General features: G+C 39.2%; 1 protein-coding gene across 1 annotated transcript in view; it reads left to right on the forward strand.

The window, feature by feature from the left end:
* cpne7 (copine VII) overlaps window positions 1–20,138 on the forward strand; it is a 115,713-nt gene that overhangs the window by 67,537 nt on the left and 28,038 nt on the right. The gene's annotated exons all lie outside the window — the stretch shown is intronic.

The raw sequence follows: 20,138 nt of genomic DNA on the forward strand, positions 1-20,138 counted from the left end.
TTCTCCAGCTGTGATCCTTGGAGATAGACTGGGTAAAACCAGCCTGATCTGCCAGTGATTTGATTTCGCCCTTCAACTCAGTCTGTAAACCTGTACATTCATTTCTACTGCTTCTGTTACACTTTTGCGGGAACCAATCACAGACTGACTTATCCACCTGGCACGCTATTGGCGGGTTTAACACAATGACAGATAGAGAAGGGATGGATCGATGCCCGTTGATCACGGCATTGTGATCTCTTGTGGTCTGATTGGTTGAAGGACTATCCAATTGCGTACAGAGTCTTTTAATTTATGCTAGTTGATCACGCCTCTTGTGCAGTAGAAAATACAGACTCCCCAGACTGATGTTAAATCTTAAATTGAGCTTGGTCTGGTGATAGCCAGACTACCTTGGAGAGTTTTTGGCCTCTCAAACTTTCCTCCTCGCCGTGCATTAGGACGATATAGACACACATCCTCTTCCAGGCAGATTTGTAACATCTTTGGTTGATCGGAGCTTCTTAATTATTGCACTGATGGTGGAAATGGGAATTTTGCTGCACATATTCTGCTATATTCTTTGGTTTTACTCATTATGATGAATGATTAAGGGAATTTTGGCCTCTGTGTTTCCTCATATTTATACTCCCGTGAAAGTCATAGCTAGACAATTTCATGTTCCTAATCACCCTGGTGTGCTAAACAAATTAAATATTAATGGGAATATACTTCAGAGATATTTTACTCATAAAAAAATTCTAGGAGTGCCAATAATTGTGGCCGTGTTTTGGAGACAAGCATTAATTTCATAATGTGACCCCCCCCTCACACACATACACTTTCAAAAGGATAAACAATGCAGATTTATTTTTAAAGCCATATATACCAGGGGTGCCAATAATTCTGACCACAACTGTAGGCTGCGCAGGCCATTGGTAATTTTAACCAATATCCAAATAGCTATTTAGGCTTTGTTTTAGGCTACTCTTGTACAGTGTTTCTAAAAAGCATGCCAATATTTGATATATTAATCAAATGCACGTTAAAGGGCACATTTTATACTTTATTTTACCTGTCCTCTAGTGTGTAATATAGCTGTTTGTGCATGTAGTCTGCAAAGTCACAAAACATGCCAAAGGGAGTTGATCTCTCCAACAGAAAACACCTTCCTGAAATTCCTCGTTTGTAGTCTTGCCATTATTTCTGTGACTTAGCTACATCACCATGTTTCCCGTATACATAATGCTCACCTGGGTGCTTTGGCCCACTGTCAGTAAGGGATTTTGCTATGGTGATGAGACGCTGTTTTGTTTTTAGTTTTTGAATGGACCAATGCTTTACCATAGATATGATACTGTTTACATCTGCTTATGAAGCCCCGCGAGACGACACCTGATTATGGTAGATTTCTGACTCACACTCTAAGCGGTTGACCAATAACAAGACTGCACCAGCTGACCAATCAGATCAGACTAGGCTTTTCGGAAGGTAGGCTAAACTAAAGCAGATTGTTTCAGGCAGAAGGTGAAAAGAGGTGCTGCAGCAATGTACAGTATGAGAAAATATTTTTTTAATCATGAATCTTGATTATTATATGGGCACTTTAACATAATGAAGTACAGCAGCAGTAGCCAAAATTGAATAACAAAAGGAAGTGTTACAATTTTAACTCACCAGGATGCTCTGGAGGGTGAACTGGACCTTCAGCCTCCTCTTCCTGTTCAAAACGCCCCTTCAAATGTGGGTACCGGCAGTGTTTCAGAGTGCTGCTCCTCAGCCGACTTGCATTCAGGTCTTGAATGAACAGTGTTCACGACCCAAGCACTTCTCAGCAGACAAAAAACAAGTCCAAGGACGGATTATCAGGTCAATGGGAGTCAATCATCAACAACAACAAGCCACTACAAATGTAAAATTAACATAGACACATAGAACAGTGCTTGAATGTGTAGCACAGTATGAAATGAACAAAGAAAAGAGAAAGTCTTTTCCTGGCACCTTGACAACACTAACAGAGTCTTTTGAACAACTTATCGCAGCTGTGATGTTGTATACTCTTGTGGTATACCATTGTCTCTTGCAATCTGCACATGCATTTATTCTCATAACTTCATTTCTTGTAATTGCAACTCTGATAAGGGGGCATCCGATAAGAGTGGTGCCATGAGGCCTCATATGACTGCAATCCGTCCTTCCCTTGTGAAATACACTGGAGAAATGTATACTTCATATCTTCAAATCAAGTATTAAAAGACTTTTCCAAAAAGTACCCCCCCCCCCTGTATTTGCAGATAATATAATTTTAATGAAATAAGAGGCAACTTAAAGGGATAGTTCACCCAAAAATGAAATTTTTATGTTCATCTGCTTACCCCCAGGGCATCCAAGATGTAGGTGTCTTTGTTTCTTCAGTAGAACACAAATTAAGATTTTTAACTCCAACCGTTGCAGTGTGATAGTCATATAATGCATGTCAATGGGGATATTTTAGAGTATGAGAGCAATGAGAGTAAAAACACAGACATACGAATCCTTATTAAAACATGCGGCTCGTGGCGACACATTGATGTCTTAATAATGTCATCTAGTATTCCCAGCGCTGTAACTTCCGGCGAATAAGGTCGAAATACTGGTGCGATCAAAGTAATATATACGTAGATGCCTCATTCGACCGATCCGCGCAGGCACTAATGAGGAATCTATGTATATATCTATGATCGCGCCGGTATTTTGCATGTATTTTGACCTATATATTTGAACATTTTTAATATAACTCAGATTTTATTCGTCTGAAAGAAGAATGTCATATACACCTCGGAATACTTGAGGGTGAGTAAATCATGGGCTAATTTTCATTTTTGGGTGAACTATCCCTTTAAGTTTACTTAAAGAGAGTACATGTTTATGACTTTTTAAAAAGTGTACTTTGTCAAACTTATATTGGCCCGGTTTCACAAACAGGGCTTAAATTAAGCCAGGTTTAAGCCTTAGTTAAATAAGGGCATTTAAGTAGCATTTTTATAAACATACCATTGAGAAAAAAACTTTACTGATATGCATCTTAAGACAAAACAATTGCACTGACATATTTTAAGATATAAGATTTAAGAGCAAGTTTCTTTCGGTTAAAACAGCTCAAACATGCATTTTAGTCTGGGACTAGCTTAAACCTTGTCTGTGAAACCGACCAATAAAGTACTTGATTATAATTTGAACTGTAGTGCTATTCAATGTAATATATTTTTGTTTAATTATTGTTTAATTGACTAAATTGGAACTTAATTTTTTTTACAAATGTGTTATTACAAATATATTTAAATACTTGACATAAAAGTTTAAATATAAATTACAATGTATTTTGGTTTACCATGAATGCTTGTCATATTTACAACCATATATAAAAGACAAATTAAGTAATTATGAAATTACTTATAAAGATGTACTTAAAGGGTTAGTTCACCCAAAAATGAAAATTCTGTCATTAATTACTTACCCTCATGTCGTTCGACACCCGTAAGACCTCCGTTCAATTTTCGGAACACAAATGAAGATATTTTAAATGAAATCTGATGGCTCTGAAAGGCCTCCATTGGCACAATGCACGGTTCACTCTCAAGACCCTTAAAAAGTACTAAAGACGTCGTTACAAAGTCCATCTCACTACAGTGGTTCTAAAATAACTTTAAGAAGTGACGAGAATAGTTTTTGTGTGCAAAATAACCCTAAATAAGGACTTATATAGTGATGACGATTTCAAAACACGGCATCATGAAGCTTTGAAGCGTTATGAATCAGTGAGTCGAATCATGATTCGGATCGCGTGTCAAACCGCCAAACTGCTGAAATCGCGTGACTTTGGCGATCCAAACTGCTGAATCGACTCACTGATTCATAACGCTTCGAAGCTTCATGATGCCGTGTTTTGAAATCGTCATCACAGGTCTTATGGGTGTCGAACGACATGAGGGTAAGTAATTAATGACAGAATTTTCATTTTTGGGTGAACTAACCCTTTAAGTCCTACTAAAGTGGACAAAAAAACTCAAGTTCAGTTTATTGCATTTAATATAATTGTAAACTATAGTACATTTTTGTTTAAATGCAATTAGCATGTAATTCAGGATCTGAAAACATTACATTCGGTTCACACTTAAGTATATTCTTTTCAAGTCTGTTATTAAGTACTCTTTTAAAAAGTGTACTTCTTTTTCACATACATTTGTTCCACCCAACCTTTTTACTCATTGAAAAATTTTGAGATAAACAGAATATTTGCAGTACAGAAGTAAATTGGGTTGTGAATACAGTTTTAGGTAGAGGTTTGGGCTGAACAGTATATATAGTATATCACTTTAAGCTTGCCTGGAGGCTGTTTGCTGTCTTTGAGGCTTTGTTGGTTAGCTCAGGTCACTATTTAATTTATTTCTGGTAGTTCACTCATTGCCTAGTGAAGGTATCAGGGGTCTGTCCAGTCCAATGACTGAGGCTGAGTTCTTCCTCTGAGCTACATCCTAATAACCCATGGCACTGCAGATCCTGCCAGCGACTGGTGCCAGGGACTCGCCAGTGTCTGTAGTCTGTAGCTTATTAAACAACTGTGCTTGTGGAACCCTAGTGTGAGAGAGAAATCTGAACCGACTAATCAGCCAAACAGAATTTCCCTTTATTATGTGGCCTTTATTTATCAAAACTGAGAACTAACGCATTGTGTGTGGGTGGTTAATATAGTTAGTGTATTCTCTCTAATTGTGCAATGCTGCAATTTTCACCTTCCCTTTTCCTGCCTGATTCAGAAAATTGTGCATTAGTGTGTTCAGTGTGTTTCTTTCCGGAAAGGCGTTCACTGTTTGTCTTTTAAACAGCCATATCCCATGACCATTGATTCTGTTCCCGTTTTATTAAATGGTAGTTCTTGACTCACAATGACTAAATCAATATCTGCTTAAGTTGTTGTGGGCTTACAATAATTAGCCTTATAGGAGCTGGTTAATTACCGTCTTACACATTTATAATAAAATCTGTTCCAAAGGGAGGATTCTCTCCTTAGATTAAAGCCAAATGAGTCAACGGATATATCCCCCTAATGGACAAAACAGAAGAGGCATTATGATTAATGAAAAAGTTTAATGGATGAGGGTGTTTTTTCAAATTTGGCCACGTTTAGCCCTGTGGACTATTTTCTACAAACAATGTCCAACAGTCACAAGAGAATTCAGTTTTTTTTTTCTTTTCTATATGTTCTGTTTGTTCTATTCAACTGCGATGAAAATGAAATCTCTGTAACACGTTATTTTAGTGTCCTTGTGACACGTTACATGTTCTTATTATGGTAAAAGCTATAAATTGTGCATAATTATAACTAATACCCTGACCCTAATACTAACCCCATAGCAGGTACACTCTAAAAACATGTGCTATATGGCACTAAAAGTTAGCCTGACGTCGTCATACACAATTCTAGTCAGAATTTGAGTCTGATACTGCTCTGTTGGGCTGTGATTATGGGGCGTGTTTCAACCGAACCAGGAAAGACCTCAATTGGATAGACCTACAACCAATCAGAACAACGGAGCGATGCACAACGTTAGTTGTCAAATGTCAACAGAAATCAACTGCACTGTGTTGCCAAGTCCGCGGGTTGAAGCGACCCCAATTATGTGATATACAGACCCAGAAATGCGAATTTTAGCAGGCAGCCCTGCCAAAATAACACATATTTTACCCCACAAATGCCATTTTTTCCCCGGCTTGTTTTTGGCTAGTTTTGAGTAGCAATTGCTGGAATAAGTAACGTTAGAAGAAAAAGATGAGTGTAAATCCTTACCGGTGTTGTAAAAATAATTTAAGGATACACAGAGTACTTACCAACACAATCATAATTTCTGAGAGAAATAGTAAAGGTGAATGCATATACGAACAAGTTCTCCGTTTAGGATTAGAACAAATTCAACCCAAGCGCTCTTTAATGACGTGAATGATTACGTTACTGTTTATCATGTGTCCATCATCGTCTAAAGCCCGCCTTGACAATTTAATTGGTCCGAACAGTTTCTGTCCAGGCATAATTACTTCTCTACGGATCAAGTCCAGACCAAACTGCCCAAGTTAAAATGTTGTGGGCGGGGCTAAGTTCGGCTGGCATCCAGGCTAACTAAAAGTGGTTCTTGGCTCGTAATCATAGGGGAACCACTTTTGGTGCCAAATAGCACCATATCTTAACATGTTCTGTATATGATAACGGTGCTATATAGCACCTCAGTCAGCGGTGCTATATAGCATCTCAGCCAAAGAACTGTTGAAGAACTGCTGAAGAACCACTGAAGCACCAAGATTGGTGCTATACAGCACTTAAAGAGGTTCCCCTATGATTACGAGCCAAGAACCACTTTTTTTCCACATTTTTTTCATGTTGTTAATTAATATTACTCAGTACTTAAATGTATAATTACACTGTAACAAGGACACCTTAAAATAAAGTGTGACCAAAATTTCAAACACATTTGGAATAAAATGGCAAACCTCTTTGTATTGCTAAGGCTGTATGTATCCTACATTAAAATACAATTCATTTAGTACATTTAAATAATTTTCAACAAAATTTGTTTATTTTTCACCAATTTCAACTGGAATAAATAAAAGTGCCTGTAGTTAATCCATGACGTGCTTTAAAGAGAATGGCTGTGTCCAAAATGGCATACTCTCTGAGTATTAGTTTGCAACCATTAAAAACATATGTTCTATATCTGGGTTGTCAAACTCAGCTCCTCAAACCCTGCTCCATACCTGTAGTTTTCATATAAGCCTGAAGGACTTGATTAGCTGATGGAGACCCAGGTGGACTTGCTGACTCAGAGGTGGAGACGGGGGCTCAGCAGACCGGGGTGATGCCGGAAGGAGTGAGGACCAAGGAGGAGCCTGGAGAAGCCAAAGGCGTGGAGGGCTGATGCACAGCCAGAGGCCAGGAAGACCATGGTGGAACCAGAGCAATGAGGGATCAAGGAGTTGCCAAAGGTACGAGGGAGCCCAGTGGAGCCAAAGGCCTGATGGATCACGTTTGAGCCAATGGAGCGCAGTGCCTGGGTGGAGTTGACGGGCTGACAGGTTAAGGTGGATTCATGGGCCTGAGGTGAAGCCAGGGAATCTGCAACACCATTCTCAGCTGGGGATCGGGATGCCCAAGGCTGAGCTGGAGAGTTGAATGGCCGAGGAGCTGGACATCACCAGAGGAGATGGTAGGTCCAGGGGACTGGACTGAGCCAGTGGAGAGGATGGGAACAATGGAGGAGGAAGGACTCTGTATGGGACCAGAACATCTAAACGGCCAGACGGGACCAAAGTTAGTGAGTTTGAGGGTGGGACCTTTATCCGCAGACCACAGATCTATTAGGCAATGGTCAGCTCCTGGCTCTTGGATGTAATGTGTGAGCTCTTGGTGGTAAGCTTTAGCTCTGGGACGGACATGGTAGTCGGTTCTGGCTCTGGGACAGACGTCGTGGACGGCTCGGGTTCCGTTGCGGGAGTGGGCTCTAGCACTGGGTGTGTGGCGGGCTCTGGCTCTGTCTCAGGGCCATGGCTGGTGCAGGGCTGACAGGCTCCTCCTCTGCCTCGCAGATGGTGAAGTGGGATCCATACTTCAGGAGCGCACACTCCAAATACTGAGCAAATGTCCCTTGAGGAGCTTCTCCGGGCAGATGTGCCTTCGATCGCTCATTAAGGCTGGTATTTTAGAACTTTTAGGATTTAAAAAAGTCCTTCATGTAGTCCTCGAGGGAATGCACCTCTTGGTCCAGGAACAGAAGTTGCACCGCTGGTCCATCAACTTTCTTTGTATTACTCGTTTTGAGGGTTGGTTATTCTGTCATGCGTTGCAACAAAACCAAACAGTGAGTTTACACTGAGAAATATACGACACAGGTGCAAATCGTAAGTAACCAAAGACACAAACAAGAACATAATCAGAAACCAAAACTAAACAGAGTAGGGGAACAGGAACTTACTACAACAGAACAGAATGTCAAAATGAGAGCAAACAGAACATAACCGTGACACATATAGAGCTCACCAAATATGGTAAATAGAAGCACAACCGAACTTGCTTGACGAATGAGAACAAACCTTGCATAAGCTAAAACATGCTTGTGTGACATGCAAAAACAAACCTCATTGATTCTCGTGTCAAGCAAGCATGTTTAAGCTTCCGTTTACCAAATTTGCTGTTCTTTATGTGTTGATCAATGTTTATAAATCTTTACATGTGAATAAAAGCCACCATATAAATCGTTATGCGATAAGATCTGGATTAAACTTCTCGATTCACATGGATTACTTTTACAATGTACTTTTTCATGTGAAAATTGAAGTTGCTTGCACTTTAAGTGGATGGGCAAAAATTATTAGAGAATATTAAACTTATTTGTGCTCAGAAGATGAACATGGGTTTATGGGCTTGGAATGACATGAAAGTTAGTAAATGATGAAGAAAATTTCATTTTTATATTTGCTATAGGATACTTCTGGTAAGTTCTCCTGGGTCGTACACCTACGCTGTGTGGGTTCCCTGATCAGGATGAAAGGGTGTGTTACTCATCATCACACATCAGTTGTCCACTTGAAGTTAAAAACAGGATGGATGTGATCATAGTGGGATGTTGTGGGCTTTGTTTGCCCCAGGAACTTCTTTCCCAGGAACTCTTTTTCCCCCAGACCTGTTGCGGTCTGCGTTTCCATCGCGGTCTAAAGTACCGTGAAGATTAGTCCGGTGACGTAGGACTGTGCGCTACTTTCCAGAGCCCACTGGATTTCGTCCTCTGCAAATACACTTAATAAAGCCTGAACCTCGTTGTCTGTCCATCGGTCGTATTTTTTAAATTCCATTGTTGATTTGAGTAGCAAACAACTCTTAATGCACCCACCGCAACACACTTTTAGGTTGAAATAAAATGCTGCGTGAGCACAACCAATCAGCATTTTCAGACCCCAAGTCGCACCCCCAAAAATTTCTTTAACTTTGAAAAAGTACTACTTCGTGAGCAGGGCCGTTTTGAGGGGGAAATCTTTACCCGGGTCCTGCAGTCGATACACACAGAGTACTACCCCAAAGTCCCTAGTTCCTGGGGAAAGTTCCCGTGGTGGAAACGCGGCTTATGTGTCGACTCTCTCTCTCTCTCGGGTGTGTGCACGGATAACAATGCGTTAACAATACAGTCCAGATTTTCGCCTCTTCTTCTGTGTTTAAAATCGTTTGAATGTGTATATTGGCAAGACAAAACACATCCAAATGATAAACTTTCACTTTATGATGATGGTTAAACTATATTAGTTAACATTAGTTAATGCATTAGTTAACATGAACTAACCATGAACAACAGTTAATAAAAATACAGCTGTCCATGGTTTGTTCATGTTGGTTCACAGTGCATTAATGTTAACAAGATTTTAATAATGCAAAGTAAATGTCGAAATTAACATTAACAAAGATAAATAAATGCTTTATAAGTGCAGTTCATTATTAGTTAATGTTAACTAATGTAGTTATCTAATGTTAACTACTGAACCTTATTGTTCAGTTCAGTTCTACCACACATACATTTCCTTTACTTTACGTTTATAGACACTAAAATGTACAATATTGGAGATGGTGGTCCAGTGGGTTAAACCACTGAACTGATATGCAGAAGGTTGCTGGTTTGATCCCAGCGGTCACCACCAATGTGTCCTTGAGCAAGGCACTTTACTCCTCGTTGCTCCAGGGGGATTGTCCCTGTAATAAGGGCATTGTTAGTCGCTTTGAATAAAAGCGTCTGCCGTAAATGTAAATATTGATGTTTTGACAGCATCGAAAATGTAAATCATTTACACATGAACAATTGTAATGATGTACAAATACATACTGGAAAGGAGCTTGACATAATGTGAGTTTACTAAAACACAGCCAGTGATCTCATCTGAAAAGGAAATAGTTCCAAAGTGAGTTTTTTTCTTCTTCTTTGGAATAACAAGCATTGGTGAGTTGAAGTGTGCATTTAGTTTGGATGAAGACTCTTTGTAGCTCTTATAGAAATGCTTGTGGAAATCTTTTTCTCTTCACATTGCTATAACCGCAGCTGCATTGACAGATACACATTGCTTTGGGTGGATATTCATCCCACGGCTTTTTTTTTTCTGATAATGGTAGTGAAAATAAGATGATATTGATTTCAGTTTGCCTGCTTAATGCATCGTGTTGGTGGGCAGAGAAAATGGCAGAGAGAGAATTTACAAAATGGCTGTTTCCCGAAATACACAGCCTTTCACATGTGGTACAGCTGTGTCAGATAATATCTAAAACAAAGGTGACCATTGAGACCTAATCATATACTAATTAAGATTGTATTATTCAAATACTGATGTGATTCTTTGCAAGCCGATAATTGTGGAAAGACTTTGGTAGCATGACTCACTCAGGTCAAAAAACAATTAACACTGCTCAACATGGTAAGCTAATTACCAGTGCATGTATTATTGTAGTTGTTCATATGCTTTGTCAGAGCCGATGTGACTTTGGCAAGCACTTTGTTGCTGCTGTACAGCTCCCCGCTGGCTGTCCGTTGGGCTTTTATTAAAGCAGGATTAGGCCTCTTACAGAAGTTTTGTCCCTGCTTCTCGTTTGAGATGCTGGACGGCGGTGGCAGTCTGACTGCCCTCATCAGATTCTGCTGGAGATGTGCTGATGTGATCTCTCAAGGGAGCCGTGAAAAAAGTGCTGAGGAAAATAAGAAAAGACTATTGTGCACTGACTTGAGAGGGAGAGAGCAAGGAAAGCTCCTGCTTTCGTAATTGTTCAGATTTGTGCCTCAGTGGATGACGTTCTCCAAATGACATGAAAGACACCATGACCATCAACCTGAGCAATGATTTGATTTCATTATGGCAAAAAAGTTGGAGGGAAGCTATCGTTTTAAATCAAAATGCTGAATGAGATTAAGGATGCAAGTCGTAATGTGACTGAATAATATGGATGCACCCCTTGTGACCCAGTTTCACAGAGGCCTATGAGTAAGCTGAATGCTTTTGGGAAGCTGAGAAGGCACTATTTTTTTTTAATCATTTGCAAAGCAGTTGGCAATGAAGGAAGAAGTCACAGTTGTCAGAACAGCTTGCCTCGAGATCACGGATGTGTGAATGTTTAGCATGTCAGGCATCATTGTATCATACATATAAATCATGCTGATGGATACAGCACTTCAAAAATTCATTTGGAGTGCTGAAATATGGCAGGGAGGGCTTGGGAGCATGAAGAGGATTTTATATTTAAAATTGAATAAAACAGGCGTGACTGAATGGTGAAAAGTTGGGAAACTTTGCATGCAGATCAGGATTATTCTCGTTACTATAGATATTACTAAAACTATATAAAAAATATTTATTCAAATAAAATAAAATATTTCAGCTAGTTGACAATTCCTCATTTTTATTTAGTTTGTTGAAGTTCACAAAAAAAAGGCAAGTTGGCAAGTTGATGTGATGAACCCAAGTGCAGTTTATTTACAGCATGAAGAGATACAACACAAACGATGACTTGAACCTGACTTGAACAGACTTGAACCATGACAGACACTCACCGACAGCGGGTTACATCAAACAATACTCAACAAGGACACATGGCAAACATGAGGGCTTGAATACACAAATACTAATGACTTAACAAGACACACCTGTGAACAATCAAGACAATGAACCAATGACAGAACTGAACTGAGAACACATGACTAAATCAACCAATGACAACAGGGGCACGTTCAAAGCTCAAACCGGTGCGCAACGTTTTGCTACGGTTTCCGGTTGAACGTCATGTTTCCTGGAAACGGTGTGTAACGGTGTGCAACGGGTTTGAGATGCGTTTTTTCTCATTTGGTGGGTGTGTCAAATATGTCAGCAGCAACATGTATATAAACCACGCTGTATTAAAGAGACACACAATGGGTCCAAGTGAAGATGTTTACAAATGTGTCCGCTGCAGCTCAGTATACACAATAATTAAAGGTATTAGAAGACATGATTGTCGTAAGAGTTTCATATATGGTAATTGCTTGACATAAAGTGAGAAAGAAAATACAAGCTATTAAAAAAGTAAGAACTACAAATAAAATGATTTAAATTAGAATTGATTACCAGGAGATACAAAAGTTAAATAAATGGGATTGGGGTGTTGTCATTTATTCTGGACGGCAAGGGCAGTGATTGCATGTATTTTGCAGTATAAAACACGTATTTATATCGATTTTATCAGGCTCCGAAAATTCCTCAAAAAGAACACAAAGAATGGCCTTCTCAGCTGCCATTGTTACAACTCTTGTGTCAACATAACAGCATGTTCAACGCAGCACCGTTTCCATTTAAAAAACGTTTTGCAACCGATCAGCAAGAGTAGCCGCGTGCAGGCGGGGAGGAGCTGCAAACGGAGACGTGAAGTCGGACACTTTCTGCTTCCCGCAGTGATGCTCGTGCTGTGTTTGCATACTTTATCACAGCTGAAGTGAAATAAATGCAATATTTGTCAATACACAGATGTACAGATGTACACAGACATTATTGTCATGTAATACTTTATGCACTGCTTAATACAGCGTGTGTTTGTACAAGAATAAAGTTCAAAATATAAGCCTACACTATCAATGAAGTGGGGTCTACGTTTTTTATCAGTTTTATTTTGGTAAACATGGCAATATAACATTGCGACTACATGAAAGGAGGTTTTACTGTTATAAAAAACTGATTTGTGAGCATTAGTGGAACTGAAGGTTTTTAGAATAAACACGAAACACACGTGATCGCTGTCATGCGGTGAATATGGCCAATCGTGGAACAGCTGTGTCGTCATCAGAGTCCGTGCAGTCTGGTGCAGCCACTCTAGAGAAACTGCTCCGGCTGTATTAGCCGACTGCTCTCGAATCGCTCTCGCGGCACTTTGATGCCATACGTCACTGTCACGTGGCGTCTTGTTCGACTTCACGCAGCACTGAAAAAACAGGAAAAGACATGTTGTCCAATTTACTTAATCGTATTATTTGTGATCTACGCAACAAATTTGTGTTTCTCTTCTAAACATGATTTCATTTCTTTCGATTAATGTAATTCTCTAAAATGTGCAATCTACTAGATTAAATTATTTGGGGTGAATGTGAACCAATTAAGTACTTGAAAATGATTTTTGCTGAAACTGTAGTTCCCAGCATGCTTTGCTTGGGACATGACGACTAGAGTAAAATTGTTGAAATTAAGTGTTATTTTATGTTTTTGGGCGAAAATGAGAAAAGGGGGAGACTTTATATTGTTTATTAGTGTTTAATGTTTATTATGTTGGAATTATTAGAACCATTTAAATTACTCAGGGTTACCATAGTGGAGAAGAGCGGAGCGATTGCTTAGGGTGTGGGATGTCATGAAAGAGCATTTCACACTTAGCACGTATATGATGTGCTATTGCTGGCAAATCAGGGCTTAAAAACGGAAAAAAATATCAATCAGTTCACTCTGAGCAGAATCGATATTATAGCGTTTCCGTTTTTTGCGTTCCTCAATAAACATTACTGTTCCGAAAACGGTTTGATTTGAAAAAATACCGGTTAATAACGGTATTTTAACTTAGCCTATACAAATATGTATAAATAGACTTATTTTTCACTCAATAATAATAATACGCATGGTAATTAAACTTGAATATTTATTTCATAACATTTTTAAAACCACAACAGAAATACATGCATTAATTACAAAGCACAAACAGCAGGACAAATGTTGACCTGTTTTAATGGAGCGTTAGACTATTGAAAGTGGCCCTCTTATGCCTAATTCTTTTCAGAAGAGTGATAACATTCTTTGTACATAACTTTTTTTCAACACGACTTGTTTTAAAATTGCATGAATAAAGAATAAATAAACTGGATAACCATTGCTCTTTTAATTCACTGTCAACTGGTAATTTCAAAGCAAACACTGCGCAACACGTCCTTGCATCACATAATCAAATTCAGTCAGCTAATAAAGCTTGATCATTTAATGCAATATAACATACCATTTAATACGAAGCATCAACCGTCTATATAGAAAACATTGACCTGTCCTGTATTGGCAATCTGAAAGACTATAGGAAAAATGTTTGATAGATGCTAGTATCCTACTTGGATAGGCTTAAACGGATTCCATAAACTAGCCTAAATCAGTCTATTTGAGCTTAAAGTCCGTACTGCTTATTTAAACATACGAAAAGAATGTCCTCCAATACCTGCGCTTTAGACCTCAGCGGGGAAAGAAATGTAGGCTACTTGAGGCATGAAAATGCGCGCTCTACTGACTTGCGTTACCGGTAGATTCATAGATGACTGCAGGGTGCACGGGCATTTCACTCACTTGATCCGTTAACGTCACATGCTGTACTACTCAATTCATAATTGGTCACTGCCAAATTAAAATATTAAAAGAACGATAAAATAACGTTATTAACCGATTAATGGCCATTTCAAATTAACGTTTCTGTTCAGAACGATTCAAATTGATTTTGATTTCGTTTTCGTTTTTGTTCCTCTTAAAATTTTGTAAGTTTCCGGTTTTCGTTTTCGTTCCTTGAACCGGTTCAGAGCCCTGTGGCAAATATAATGAAAGTTACTGAGTACAGCAATATAAATCAATCAAGTGACAACAAAAATATAAAAAAATAAACTTGTGTGTTTTGATTAAAGTGGCAGGATCTCAAGCCCTCGTGTGCACCACTGTTGTTAGGGAGCCATGTTAAAATCATTGTGAGACTACTCAATTCGGTTACTTAAAAATTACTTCATTCCATTATGTTGAAACTATGTGAACAAATTATGTTTGTTAAACTTAATTGATTGATGTGGAACCGATGTACATGATTAAATCATGTAAATCCAACACCCCATTTTTTTCAGTGAGTGATGCACAGACCAATCAGCGGCTGACTTGAAGCGTGCATGCCGGTTAGAAATTTTGTCCGACTTGAGGCAGCGCCGACGCCACGTGACGTATGTCAACAAAGTGCTGCGAGAGCGATTTAAGAGCAGCCGGCTGGTGCATTTTGCGCAGCTTCTACAGAGCGGCTGCACGAGTTCTGATGACGACAGCTGTTCCACGATTGGCCAGATTCACTGCATGACAGCGATCACATGTGTTGCGTGTTTATTCTAAATGTTATTTTATTCGATGTTATATTGCCATGTTTATCAAAATAAAACTGATAAAAAACATAGACCCCACTTCATTGTAGGTTTATATGTTATAAATATATACTTTATTCTTGTACAAACAGACGCTGCATGTTTTAAAGGTCCCATGGGATGAAATTTTCATTTTATGAGGTTTTTTAACATTAATATGAGTTGCCCTAGCCTGAATATTGTCCCCAAGTGGCTAGAAATTTTGATCGGTGTAAACCGAATTCTGTCTGTCTTTCTCTGCCTTTGAGAAAATGACAGCTCACACAAGCTGATCTTGAATTTTCCTGTATGACGTCATAACAGGAACGGTTACCTCCCTTTCCTCCGCCCAGAGAATTTGGCACGCCCATGTGAGCGCCATAACGGTTTGTCCTTGAGAGATCATGGCTTGTGAACGAGTGAATGCTGGCAGTTTCTCAGTGTTTGGATATACAAATTAAAACAGAAGTCTTTTTTCAGTTCCTTCTGATCTGTGATTCGTGATTTCTGATGTGTAGCTAATTATTCAAGTTCACACAGAACTTTATTATTCGTGCACACGCTGCGGCTTCTCTCTCCCGACAGAATGTTTTTTTCGTGTTTTCTATCTCGTGAATCAGTGTTTTTTTACGTCCTCGTCGCATCTATCTGTTCTAAAATGTGCATACAGTCGAGAGTTTCTGCTCAACATCGGCAGAGTAACATCTTTAGAGATAAACCTCACGCACGCCGAGGCTCGGGCTGCACTGACCGGTGGCCTTCAACATCACCGACCCCCAGTACTGCATCTGGCCCACAGCGGAGGCACCAAACGCGGCGCGAGATTAAGCAGAAGGGGGGTAAGCGCGGAGTATCTGGGCTAGGCTAGCCAGCTATCCCCACAATAAACTGGATTACATTTGATTACTGCGCTTTTGTCTTTGTTTGCGCTGACGCTTTGTTTGCGCTGACACTGACGCTTTTCATATGATAGGAAAATATCTAAAAATAATGCTATAATCAACACTTACTCGTAACTTGTTCATCTCGACAGCTGTAATTGTACATTGCATGTGTTACAAAGTTGGTAGAATAATGATGAAGACGGACTCGGTGTGACTGGGACTCGTGTTTATTCAGAACTCTCAGATACAAACAAAATAAACTTGTGCTGACAGCGCTCTCACAACTCAGTAGTTACAATATATAACTTTGTTAGCAATCGCTCCGTCTCTGGTACATTGATGTCCGATTCGCGAACGAATCGTTCTTTTGAACTGGTTCTTTTTAGTGAACTGGTCAAACCAGTTCACGGAATCGAACTGATTCGTTCTAAACGGTTCGCATCTCGAGTCAGCACTGATCCATAAGTTACTAAAGTTACTAACTTTCTGACATGAGTGACAGTCCCTCCAATTAGAAATAAACTAATAACCTGAAGTATATTCTATAACTACAACAGTTCACTGAACTGAGACGTGCTGAGAGAACTGATGAGAAGTGAACTCAGGTCCATCCGTCTCTCTGGCAGCAGCTCGTGCCTGGTAGACCTCATTAAACCACGCCCCCTCCGCCACAAGATCTGATACTAATTTCAAATGCAAAGATGTCGGCCAATCACAACAGTGGGCGTTTTTACTTTTACTTTTTAAGTCTCACAGCAGACACGCCCCTTGAAACAGGGCATTCAGCAAGAGGGCAAACATCAGTATAGAAAAAATGCCTTTTATTTCTAAATTATGACATTTTATGATGTAAAAATCATACGAACAATATAAGTACACCTCAGAATACATTATAAAATAAAATAAAAAATCCATCCCATGGGACCTTTAAGCAGTGCATAAAGTATGACATGACAATAATGTCTCTGAAACATCTGTGTATTGACAAATATTGCATTTATTTCACTTCAGATGTGATAAAGTATGCAAACACAGCGTGAGCGTCACTGCGGGAAGCAGAAAGTGTTCAACTTCATGTCTCCGTTTGCAGCTCCTCCCCGCCTGCACGCGGCTACTCTCGCCGATCGGTTGCATCCAGCCACAGCCGATGTCGAACACACCTAAACTCAAACAGAAAACATGAACATGAAACAGAACCAACACACCGTGACAAAAAATGACAAAAGCACACAACAAAATGTCTACAAATTAAAACAGAAAATCTAAAAATAAAACCTAATTTGAAATATTAACAAAAGTTTAATAGTATATCAATGATATTAAAATAACAGAATCTCTGTGGCTATGGCTCAATTATGGGATGGATTAGTGCCGTGGTTGCATAGCAACAGGTATGTAAAAATGTTAAATTGACTTCAGCTACGGACTTGAAATATAACGCTCATGCCCCAGAACAAATTTGCCTCTTTGACCCATCATCACAATCATTCTGGATTTTTCTGCTTTTTTGCATGTTTGATAAAACCCTTTTTCATATTTTCACACTGATTTGCACAAATTTGCATGCATGCATTTTCATTGGACATAAATAAATACAATAAAGTGAGATCTTTTTAAAATTGTCTACCCTTATGCCAGTTGTTTTAAAACATCTATAGTTATCCAAAAATACTTTGTCAACTGCATTTGCCTGCGGAGCTTCATTGGGTTTAGTTGTGCCTGAAATGGCTGGAAGTCAAGAGTTGAAGCTCCTTCAGCTGTAATATTATTCTCTGTGTTGTCTTCTTCTGGGCGTATCTCAGAAATCTCTCCTTTCTTCGCTGTGGTAAACAAGCCACAGCTCAATAGCTCACGTTAACTTTAGCTATGATGTGATTAGGGAGATGGAGATTGTATCATGCTAGAGATTAGTGTACTCCTCTTCATGGATCAGCTTGAAGGAACAGTCTCAATAGCCGTCACAGCATGATGTCTTCAGGCAAGCAAACGTGTTAATGTGAGGAGAATCAGTTGCACATTGGTCCAGAGTTCTGCTCTATCGGAGGAAACTGAGCAGGATGTTTTTTCAGTCAGATTGCATTGATACTCCACATACTTAAGAGTCATGAGAGCTGCTGGAAGGACCCTTGTGAAAAAGAAGTACACTTTAGCATACTTTTAAAAAGACTACTTACTATGGAAACAAAGAATATACTTAAGTACTCTTAATTTCATGTTGATTGCAATAAAATGAAAATGCATTATCATTAAATTTATATTAAATGCAATTAGTTGAACTTCAGAGTGCTGTTATCAACCCACTTAAGTACGTCTTCATATGTAATTTCGTAATTGTTTCCATTGTCTTTGAAATATGGTTAAAGTGTGCTGCTGAAGTTACTGACAAGCATTTATAGTAAACTGAAATACACTTTAAAGGGGTGGTTGTTTGCCCCTTTTTACAAGATGTAAAATAAATCTCTGATGTCCCCAGAATGGGAAGTTTTAGCTCAACATACCCCACAGAGCATTTTTACAGCATGTTAAAATTGTCACTTTTTGAGGGTGAGCAAAAACATGCAGTTTTTGTGTGTCCCTTTAAATGCAAATGAGCTGCTGCTCACGGGGCGGAGCTTCAAGAGCTGGTGTTAGCAGTTCTGATTACCTCATGCAGACAGGCAATGAAACTGTTCAGCCTTTTATGTTCAAACCGTAGTCGGACAATGACGGAGAGATAAAGAAGAAGTGACAACATGTAGAATGCAACAGGACGTTTCTGAATGGTTAGTTGATGAATTTATGTAGCGGACGTGGAGTTAACTATCTTCAGGTCATTGATTAGCATATCCTGTCATGGTAATCGATAAATTCTCAACATGGCCTCACCCCCTTTGTTTTCTGTTCCCGGGGGCGGGGTTTATGTAAATTTCAGGGTTTGTGACACAATGGCCAGTCAGAGGTGTTTATGATTACAGCTCAACAGCGCTCAAAGCGTCACATTTTTTACATTTCGGTACCGATTTGGTATCACGGTCAGTACTTTTGACAACAGTAGCTTACACTGGGTTGCTGGTGGTTTGTGAATAAGAGTACTGCAAAATGCAGAATTAAAGATTTGGCTCCATTTTAATTTTAATTAAAATTGAATTAGCCACACCCCACGGAAGGTTGAATTTGATTTTGAATTGAAATGACAAGAGGAATTTATTTTTTTAAATTTACAAAACACAGGTAATTAATTAAGAGTTTTTCCAGCCTGGTTCACGAATGGATAATTTATTTAATATGATGAAATGTAAAATACAAATTATTCTATTCTGCCTTTCTTTAAAAAACCTTCATTATTCAAATACTTTTTTTTTTAATTCAAACAAGGCTTTGTCAAGCCGACATTCAATTTCTGACTTGCTTTTCTAGTTAAAAATACACGAATCTCAGTTAATTTTAGTTGTACTTCCTTACATTCAAATTTGAATTGCAATTTTTTTTTGTGACATGTAAAGGCCAAGTATGGTAACTCGTACTTGGAATTTTTCCTCTGCATTTAACCCATCCAAGTTAGGGCACACACACTAGGGGCAGTGAGTAGTGAACACACACACACTGCAAACCGTGGACACACACACCCGAAGCAGTGGACAACCACTTACTGTGGCGCCTGGGGAGCGATTGGGGGTTAGGCCTTGCTCAAGGGCACCTCAGTCATTTCCTACTGGTATTGAGAATCGAAACCGTGACCTTTGGGTTACCAGTCTTGACTCTCTAACCATGAGGCCATGACTGCCCCAATTCTACATCCTGTTTGCTATGAATGCCAGCTATGAATAAAAGTTTTGTGCACTCTTTCTTTTTGAATCCATCCGGAGAATATATGAAATATTTTGTTGCATACTCCACAGACTTGGCTCAACGGGGATTCATTCAAATCACGCCTCAACTTTTGGAGCGAGTGAAGGTGGCATTGATTGGCCAACACTAGTAGCCTCTGGTGACAGCTATCAGAACAGTGCTACCTCATCTAGCTTTCATTAGCAAGTGAAAGACAAGCTCTGTGCCTGTGGTTATCTTCCCTCTCATGTCTCAGCTCTCTGCTGCACTCCTC

Source organism: Gobio gobio (assembly GCF_949357685.1).
Source record: "Gobio gobio genome assembly, chromosome: 2".
NCBI classification, from domain to species: Eukaryota; Metazoa; Chordata; class Actinopteri; order Cypriniformes; family Gobionidae; genus Gobio; species Gobio gobio.